A 7,280-nucleotide genomic window follows, 5' to 3' on the forward strand; every position below is an offset into this window, starting at 1 on the left:
TTGACATGAAGTCATCTCCAGAAACAGACAGAGCCTAGGTAACCAATTTATGGATGAGAGTATTGCAATTCTGAATACCAAGAAGCTGCATTGTGTTGTACACGACCATATGCTACTGGAAGGGAGTCGCAGCTACGGTCACTTTCTGCTGATCTAGAATATATTAGATGCTGGTCTGATAAATGTAATAGTCTGATAAATAAAACTTAGGGAAATTTTTTCACCTGTCACTGTGAAATGATCAAAAAAAAAGAAAAATAATAATAATCCACCTCCAAATCAACTGGAAGATGTTCAAGTTTCTCGACTTCTAAATAATCAGCAATGGCTGCCCCTAATCCGGCAACATGGCAAAGGCTCGTACACAACAGCAGGCTACGGGTTTTCAATTGGTCCAAACAATCCCTTGGGGGAGGGAGATCTCTCCTGGATTGTGTGGAATTAAAAGCTCAACATTAGAATCTCCCACAATATGGCCAAAACAAGGACTTATTCATACAAGAAAACACAAAACACAAGGACAAGGACAAAACAAGACTTTTGTCATATGGGTTGATGCTCTTATTTTGAAGCCCTTCTCTTAACACCTCAAACCTCTGACCCATTCCAGATCCTGCACCTGCAGGATGCACACATTTAAACCCAAACTCAAGGCTTACTGTATGCCTCACTCCACTTCCCTCATCTGAAGAACTTAAACTTCACTCTTCCACCCAAGGCATCAAAAAGAAGCATTGCACTATCATGTCCACTCCCACACCCAAATCCATACCAGTGATCCTATTGTCTTCACCAACCTGATCATGTCACTTGCAGGTGACAATTTTCTCCCCTCCCCAATATAGGTTCTTTACAATCATATGTGCATCTAAATAAAGGTGGCCCCACTGTCAGTATATTGCAATTTCCTCCTCGGTCCCCTCACAATTCCATTATATTCAGTATCGGATATTGTCCTGACAATGGAAGAGGAAATGTGGAAGAATTCGAATACCTGCTAAACTGGTTATCACATGCTCTTCCTTTAAGATGCAAATAAGAAGAATCAAAGTACGTCCTACATCAAATGTAAAGTCACACAAGGTTGAAATGTGCCAATAGAGAAATCTTTTCATATGCACCATAATCACCTCCAAGATAGACTAGTAATGATAACGCAGCAAAAAAAAAAAATCAACAAGGAAGATCCAACACAAAGAAAATCGATGAACAAACTGACTATCGATAATATAAATAGTTATTGTCTATCATCGAAATGACTTTAGGAAGGTGTTTGCAAGGTTTGAACTTTTTCAAAGCAAAAGCACCACTTCCAGAGCATTCCAACCAAGGGATGCATTGTGGTCATATGATCACAAACATTTGAATATCAATTTCAGTATCAATTTCAAAAATTTTTCAATATCAACAATGAGTGACAACAATAGAGAAAGAGATGCATCGTTGAAACTCTAGGTGATTGGTTGGCTTGAACCGGAGATGGCGTACTTTCTCATGGCAGTCTAGCTGATCCTCGGTAGGAGAACATCCAAAGCACCCGAGCAGGTAAGGGAGGAATAGACGTCTTTTCGAAGCTGTCCATGCGCTCACGCTTTCGAAAAGTTAAGTAACTTTTCACAATTGTGTTTTTGTCGAAACTGTATTTATCTTTCGGTGTGTGTACCTCTTGTGTGTCATTAAGATTATCGGTGTTAATTTTTCATACCTGTATGCAAAATCGTCGGTTAATTCATGTCGCGTATTTTGAGGCCTAGTAGGCTACCGTGTCCTACCTTGAGGCTTTGTTTTTCTCAGCGGTCCGTTGATTGTGCTGCAATTACTTTCATTCTCTGTTTTTGTCCGTCTTTCACCCCATACTTCCTTGTTTAAAATCTCAACTCACAAAAAAACAACACAAAAAAAATATTTCCTTCTCTGTTCTTATTCATTGTTCTTATTCGTTTATTCATTGTTCTTATTTGTTAGTTCGTTCTTCGATCACGTGTTTCACCCCCATTTCCATTTTTCCATTTCCCCAGATAGTTTTCACTGCTCAATTTAAAAATGTTTAAACTTTCCCCTGAAGTACTGTATTCTGTCGTATAAGAGAACACCTTTTTCTTCTTCTTCGAAAAAAGGATGCTTTCGACTTGCTCACCAAATCTATTCATTCCAAAAAAAAAAATCCATCTCTTACAGTTCCTCTTTTCTACATTCCCGAAACTCTCCTGTACTCCACCCCTCCTCCAGCGTCCTCAAACGTATTTTTGACTCGGTCACAGGAAACTCATTTTGCAATAAATGTTCGTTTCCCATTAATCGTACACTTTCTAAAATCCAATCTCACCCCTCCCCTCCAAATCTTCCCCATCACCCCTCCCCTCCAAAACTTCCCCATCACCCCTCCCCTCCAAATCTTCCCCATCACCCATCTCTTTCAAATCTTCCCCCTTGCCCCTTCCCTCCTAAACTCCCTCCACACCCCTCCCCTCCGAGACTCTACCTCACCCCTCCCCTCTTCTCCTAGACTCCCCTCTCACCCCTCCTCCTCAAAGCGTCCTCCCCGCTTCTTCCCCCTTCCAACTTTCACCTTCATCTCCCCCAACCTTCTGCCTTGCTCTTCCCCCTCCTCAAATAACACCTCACTGTGCCTCACCCAATCACCATCAAACCTTTTGTACGCCCCATCCTTCCCTTTCTCCAAGCTATTCTGAAATCTGACACCTTCAACAGCTCTCCCTACCTCTTCCTCCTCTGCCACATATCACCCGACCCCTCCCCCCATTCTGTATCCGATGCTCCCCCTTCCTCTTCATTAATGGTATGGACCTCAAACATCCAGGGCCTTCGCTCAAACTTGACTTGTCTCTCCATACAGGTTGCTTCTGACAAACCAGACGTGATCTGCTTAACAGAAACTTTCCTCCTTCATGTCTGATTCCTTGGTATCTCTCCCAGGTTACTCCCTCCTCCGGTATGATAGACCTGAGCCTCGTCCTGGAGGTGGGGTTGCTATCTTTATAAAAAAACCATCACCCCTCCCCTCCAAATCCACCCCCTTGCCCCTCCCCTCCAAATCTTCCCCATCACCCATCCCTTTAAAATCTTCCCCCTTTGCCCCTCACCTCCAAATCTTCCCCATCACCCATCCCTTTCAGATCTCCCCCCTTGCCCCTTCCCTCTTAAACTCCCCCCACACCCCTCCCCTCCGAGACTCTCCCTCACTCCTCCCCTTCTAGACTCCCCTCTCACCCCTCCTCCTCAAAGTGTCCTCCCTGCTTCCTCCCCCTTCCAACTTCATCTCCCTCAACCTTCTGCCACACTCTTCCCCCTCCTCAAATAACACCTCACTGCACCTCACCCAATCACCATCAAACCTTTTGTCTGCCCCATCCTTCCCTTTCTCCAAGCTATTCTGAAAACTGACACCTTCAACAGCTCTCCCTACCTCTTCCTCCTCTTCCACATCTTACCCTACCGCTCCCCCCCCCGTTCTGTATCCGATGCTCCCCCTTCCTCTTCTTTAACAGTATGGACCTCAAACATCCGGGGCCTTCGCTCAAACTTGACTGATCTCTCCATACAGGTTGCTTCTGACAAACCAGACGTGATCTGCTTAACAGAAACTTTCCTCCTTCATGATGTCTCCGATTCCTTGCTATCTCTCCCAGATTACTCCCTCCTCTGGTATGATAGACCTGAGCCTCGTCCTGGAGGGGGGGGGGGGGGGGGGGGGGGGGGTTGCTATCTATATAAAAAACTCTTCTTCACTCGCCCTGCACTGCCCTCTCTCCACCTCACCCCCAGGAATACCTTTGGCTACGGCTTCCCCTTCGCTCCCACCTTTTGTTCATATGTGTGTTGTAACGTCCACCAAACAGTGATGACTCAATCTACATCTCGCTGTCTGATATGGACCAACTTCTATCTACCCATCCCAACTCTCTCTTCCTCATATGTGGTGATTTCAATTGTCACCATGCCAGTTGGCTGGGTGTGGGTACCTCTCACCAGCCATGGCTCTTCAGCAAAGGACTTCTGTGACTCACTGGGACTCACTGGGACTCACTGGGACTGACACAATGTCAATTTCCTGACCCAGATCTCAGTCAACGGAGCATCTTATCTTCTGGACTTGGTTGTGACTAACTTCCCTGAAAATGTCGGCTCATCTGATCATGTGCTTGTTAAAGTGGACATCTCTCTGACCATTCTCAGAGAGCCTCCTCAGCATCGACGAGTCTGGCATTTCACTCAGGCCAACTGGCATGGTCTTCAAGCAGCCATCAATCATCTGGACTGGTCTCCCATCTCTACCGCCTTTGACATCAACTCATCCTGGGAATTCTTCCAAAGTAAATTGCTCTCTCATGCACAGATTTATCCCATCTCGTCTTCAGTTGTCATACCCTTCCTCCCGTCCATGGTACACGGAATCTTGTGGTGAGGCTATTGCCCAGAAACAGCTTGCTTTCGTCTCCTGGAAAGCAAATCCAACGGAAGCAAATCTCATTTCCTTTCACAAAGCCCGAAACAAGTGTGTGTCCACCCTCAGGAGAGCCAGGAAACAATATCGCTCCGTTCTCAGGACAGAACTCTTATCTGTCTCCCTCTTCCAAATCCTGGTGGTGTCTGGTCAAATCTGTTTCTGGTGTTTGTTCCCCCTCCATCCACTCCCTCACCTCAAACGGCCACACGGCCACACGGCTGACTCCACACGTGAAAAAGCTGAATGCCTCAACTCTGTTTGCCTCTAAATCTTGTGTCCCAAACCCATCCCTCTCTGTACCCACCGTACCCAGTCATACCCAGCTGCTCCTGGACTCTGTGTCCTTTCCTCCTGATAAGGTGGAAAAGTTTATCAACCCTCGACTCTGATTCTGCAACTGGACCTGACGGCATCAGCCCACGGCTCCTAAAATCCTTTTCTGCCGCTCTTTCACTCCCTCTCTGTTCTCTTCACCCTCTTTTGCTCAAGGTCATCTGCCATCTGCTTGGAAATCTGCCATCACTGCTTTGCACAAAAAAGGTGCAAAAACAGATCCCAGCAACTACAGACCAATCAGCCTTCTCCCAATTATCAGCAAAGTCAGGGAATCCATCATTGCTTCAGATATGAAATCTTTCCTCTTCTCCAATGGCTTGATCTCTGATCATCAATTTGGTTTCAGACCTGGTCACTCTACTCTGGACATGCTGCTTCTGCTTTCTCAACAATGGATGGAGGTCCTCAATGCCAAACAGGAAATTAGAGCCGTCTCCCTTGACATATCACGTGCCTTCGATAGGGTCTGGCACCCCGCTCTGTTCACCAAACTCTCCTCTTTTGGTATCCATGGAAATCTCCACGCAAGGCTGGCGGACTTCCTCTCTAGTCGAAGTCAACGTGTGGCCCTGAATGGGTTTCTCTCATCTCCTCTTCCTGTTCAGGCTGGAGTTCCCCAAGGCAGTGTTCTGGGCCCTGTGCTTTTTCTGGTCTTCATCAATAATCTCTCTGACTCTTGAAAATCCTCTCTATCTCTTTGCTGATGACTCCACTCTGTCGCTCCATTCTTCATCCCTCAGAACGGCAGTCTGCAGCCTCACCACTCTCTGCAGACCTGGACAAAATCACAGACTGGGCAAACAAGTGGAACATGTCTTTCAATCCTGACAAATCTCACACTCTTACGATGTCTCTCCGAAAAGACGGACTGGACAACCCTCCCATCCACTTTCTGAATAATCCTCTCCAAGAAGTTGTGTCACTCAAGCTTTTGGGGCTCACTATCTGCCATGATCTTTCCTGGGAAAACCACATTTCAAATCTGTCGCCGACTGGGCATCCTCCGTCGTGCGATGTCCTTCCCTTGGCACACCTGAGCTCTTCACCACATACAAGGCTTTCATCCACAGCTCAATGGAATACTGCTCTCCCCTCTGGGCTGGTGCTCCTGCCTCACACCTAGCTCGTCTTCACGCTGTTGAAACCAAAGCGTTCAGAATCATTGGAATCTCCCGCGATGAAGCCAACTCCGAGGGCCTTTCACTCACTCACCGCAGGCAGGTTGGTGGTCTTTCCGTCTTCTACCGACTCCTCTCTGGCCTTGCCACCCCCAGCTCTCTCTGGGCTCTGTCCCCCAAATATTCCTACAGGTCGCACAAGATCTGCCTGCAACCATCTTATGGTTAAACTGCCAAAATCAAGACTCTGCTCACCTTCACTCCTTCAGTCCTCTTTTCTCCAACCTCTGGAACAAACTCCCTCACTACTCTCTGCAATCCCACTCCTCCCTCCAGGTCTTTAAAACAGCTGTTCACCACCATCTCTTATCTTCCCCCATCCAAAACCTTGATCTTTTCTACGCCCGCTAATTTCACCCCAAATCCACTTTTTTGAAATACCAACTTCTTTCCTGGAAGTCCTTGGTGTCCTTGTATTTTATACTTCTCCCACCCCTCCCTCCCCTCCTTCCCACGCCTCCTCCCCCCAAGCCCTCTCCCTCCCACACATCTCCCGATGTCCCTGCTCTCAAATGTTGTTTGTGTGCTTCCCCTTCTCTCCCCATCTTGTCTACCGCTCCCTCTTTTTATATATTTTGTTTGTCTGTTTGATTTGTTTGTGTGATAAATGTTTGCTCTTTCATAGACCGTCAGCCCAGAGACATTGTTAGACGAACAAGGTACCAATATCTGACTATGGGACTATGGGAGTGTGTAGTGGGTTACCTGAAATGAATGGAAATGGGAGTCTGCCGGGTACCACCCGCTGCGTATAGACCTGGGGGACCCCCCAAGGGGACAAAAAATGGGTGCGACATAGATGAGTGAGGTACCACTTAAATCCACCACCATGGTGTGCTCACTGCCACGCCTATATCAACAACACAAACGGCAGACATTTTTCCCACTGCAAAGGCCCACCAGACCCCCCCCACAAAGGGCCTAAAAAATTGGGCTCGCATAAACGAGCGAGGTAACACTAAAAAATAATGCCAAATGAACAAGTTGAGTTCGTAGAGTACAAAATGGGTTACGCCAGACAAATAGTCCGCTGCACTACCGGTACCAGACACCCCAAAAATGGACCCCCTAGACCCTGCGGTCCAACTAGGCTAGCCTAGATATTGTAGGTACCAGCTGAAACCAAGTTTAAATGATCTATCACACCTTGGGGTATACAAAATGACCTATGACAGACCAATTATCCACTGCCTTGGGCCTACCAGACCCCCCCCCCCAACCCCACCCACCCAGTTGGACACAATTAAGGGACTATTTCCATTATCTTTCGCAATTCATCATTTGTCTTCCTCTCTCTC

Source organism: Myxine glutinosa, chromosome 9 (assembly GCF_964187855.1).
Source record: "Myxine glutinosa chromosome 9, kmMyxGlut1.1, whole genome shotgun sequence".
Classification (NCBI taxonomy): Eukaryota; Metazoa; Chordata; class Myxini; order Myxiniformes; family Myxinidae; genus Myxine; species Myxine glutinosa.